This window comes from Carlito syrichta, unplaced genomic scaffold, assembly GCF_000164805.1.
Source record: "Carlito syrichta isolate Samal-C Ts95f unplaced genomic scaffold, Tarsius_syrichta-2.0.1 Scaffold303690, whole genome shotgun sequence".
NCBI classification, from domain to species: Eukaryota; Metazoa; Chordata; class Mammalia; order Primates; family Tarsiidae; genus Carlito; species Carlito syrichta.
Window position 1 is genome coordinate 395379 of NW_007247786.1, and position 3621 is coordinate 398999.

Consider the following 3621-nt stretch of genomic DNA (forward strand, 5'->3'; position numbering starts at 1 on the left):
AGATAAAACATTGTAGTGAATACAGCTATTATTCTCTATTTTACAGATAAGAAAGCTAAAGTAAAAAGAGGTTAAGAACTTGCCTAGAGTCAAATATTCAGGCTTCCAACAAAAATTATAAAACCTCCAGAATCAACAGATCTGAACTCCCTACAGTTTGCTATAGGTCTTAATATCTAAGTTTCATCTAAAATTGAGGCTACATTTGGAAACAATATACACATTCTCTTTTAAGATTGAGAAAAATTCTGATTGGCAGAATGGAATTTTTCAAAGAAAAATGGTAACTTTCCAAATAATTTTATGTATAATGGTGAGACCAACATTCCTTTGTTCTCCAGGAATTATATATGACCGGTTATACCTTTTATTCTGTGGACTCATTCTTACTAAAAATAAATTTCTTCATGCTAGATAATAATCCTTCTTTCTATCTCTTTATGCTCCACAGTTTAACAAACTAGAATAAGGTGAGACTTTAAAAATCAGAGGAAATAAAATATTCAAATCTATTTTCTATGGCTCATTTGCCGTGGGATACAATAAATTGTTAACTCTTCTGTGTTGGTTTTATCATTAGTGAAATAATGATAAGAACCCACTTAAAATGAAGTCATGAGTAAAAAAATAACTAATAAAAGATTGAAAACTACTTAATAGACATCAACTGTTCTAATAATTAATAACTATAGTAATAAAAACTTCCATCTACCAGCTTGGGAATTGTATTTCTCATGGTTTTATCTGCTCATCTTTTGGGTTATAATCTTTTACATGTTGAATTTGTGCAGTATTTTCACACTCCAGGCTATATTTAATAACTCGATACATATGATTCTTGTACTGTTAATCTTATTGTTTCCTTAAACTTACTGTCATAGAATTTTAAAAGCTGATCATGAAACACAAAACTAAGAGCTCTTATTCAAATAACTTATTTTAAAATATAGACACAGTAACCTAAAGCAAATGCTATAGATAATTACTTTATTACTTTGTTTGCTTTTATTGTGATGCATCAGTCAATGTTCAGGCTATTACTTTGTCTTCTATATATAAAATATTTAGATGAATTACAGAATCTGCAGAGAGGAAGGGAAATAAGATATAAAGTTCAGATGTAGTTTGTTGAAGGAAAAATACATGAATAAATGCATACATGTGTGAAATAATCTATTTCAATCACCATCTTAAGTCAGGAATTTCATTTACCTTGTTTCTGTTTGAAATTTTGTTGACAAAGAACTAAGTATTTTATTTTTTACTCACATTTATTACTGGTTCTTATATGAAACTAGACATTTTTTTATCCCTAATTCCTGTCAATTTATGTAAGATTTTTTAAAATATTAAGTCTACTTCCTTTTCATAGATGTAAAATATTTGACAAGACTTAAGACCATATTTAAATTTCCTTATTTAAAACATTTCTATATTTCTTATTTGTTTTTTGTTTATCTTTCCTCATGTTGCAAAACAGTCTATATGATTATATTCTGGAACAACCTTGGGTTTTCAATAATTTTTTTAAAAATATGATATCATGGTGAAATTAGAGGCTCAGGAGGTAAAAGGTGGGAAGAGGAGAGGGATGAAAAATCACTTATCACATACAATGGGTACAGATGAGAATGGTGAGTACACTTAAAGCCCAGACTTCTTTTCACCACTATACGTTGTATCCATTTAACCCAAAATCATTTATACAACCAAAGATATTTAAATAATTAAATATATATTAAGTACATATATAATTGGATATAATATATTATGTGTGTGTGTGTGTGTGTGTGTGTGTGTGTATTACGTGTGTGTGTATAACACAGAGAGACTATATCTGTCAATTAGGAGGCCCTGTTTTCCTCGAACCTTGAGAGATACCCTGATATAACACATGGCACATCTGCCTGGATTTTTAAAGAAACCCATTATGCAAAAATTTGGTACTACAATCAATATACCATTGAAATAATTATAATTACTTAACTGGAAATGACAGTTTTCTTAACTAGAGCAATTTTTGCCACACAATTAAAATGATTCTGCAAACATACTGTATTGTATATGATGATATATTTGTGGTTTTCATATTACATTATTTTTATTGACAAGTAAATATTGTGTAATTTATCACATACAGCATGATATTTTGAAATCTGTATACATTGTGGAATGGCTAGATTGAGCTAAGTAACATACACATTACTTCAAATACTTATCACTTTCTGTAGTGGGAACACTTAAAATCTACTCACTTAGCCATTTAAAAAATACAATGCACTGATACTAACTAGTCATCATGTGTATGATAGACCTCCTGAACCTAGTCCTCATATCTAACTAAAGTTTTGTATTCTTTGATGAATGTTTCTCCAATCTCCTCTTCTCAATCCAATTTTTAGACTCTGATAGCCACCATTCTACTCTATGCTTTTATGAATTCAACTATTTTAGATTTTACATACAAGTGATATTAGCAGTATTTATCTTTTTCTGCTTGGTTTATTTCACTTAACATAATGTCCTCCAGGCTCATCCGTGTTGTTAAAAATATGACAGAATATTCTTCTTTTTTGAGACTGAATAGTATTCCATTAGGTATAGATACCAGATTTTCTTTATTCATTTATTCTTTTGAGGAGCAGTAATGTTGGCTACGTATCTTGGTTATTGTGGATAATAAATACAGCAAAGAACATGAGCGTGCAGCTATCTCTTCAACATACTTATTTCATTTCCCTTGTATATATATTCACTACAGTAGTTGAATTGCTAGATCATATGGTAGTTCTATGTTTAATTTTTTGAGGAACCTCAGTGCTGTTTTCCATAATTGATGGACTAATTTACACTCTCAACAACAACTTGCAAGAATTTCCTTTATTACATAACCTTGCCAACACTTGATACCTTTCATCTTTTTTGATAATATCCCTACTAAAAGGTGTTAGGTGATATCTCATTGTGGTTTATTTAAAACTTTTCGTTAGTTAGTGATAGTCAGTTTGTGTTAGCAAGCATGTTTTTATGCTGGTCATTGTCTGCCTTCATTTGAGAAATGTGTATTAAGGTCCTTTGCTTATTTTTTTTCTTGCTATTCAATTATTTAAGTTTATTTATAAATTTTGCATATTAATATCCTATCAGAGATATGGCTTACAAATGTTTTCTCCCATCCTTTAGAATGTCTCATCACTCTGCTGATTGTTTCCTTTGTTGTGCAAAAACTCTTTATTTGGATGTAATTCTATTTGTCTATTTTTGCTTTGGTTGCCTGTGCTTTTAGGATCATACCCAAAAAACTTTGCCCAGAATAGTGGCACTTAAATTTTCCCTTTTTTTTTCCTTTCTTGTAATTTTATCATTTGGGGTCTAATATTGTAATCCATTTTGAGTTAATTTTCATATGTGGTATGAGATAAGAATCTAAGTTCATTCTTCTTTATGTGAATATCCAGTTGTTCCAACACCTCTTATTGAAGAGAATGTCTTTTTCTTATAGTGTGTTCTTGGCATCTTTGTTAAAAATCAATTGACTTTAAATTTGCTGTTTTATTTCTGGGTTATCTATTTTTTTCAACAGCCTTCGTGTCTATTTCTAGTCCAGCAGCATCCTGTTTA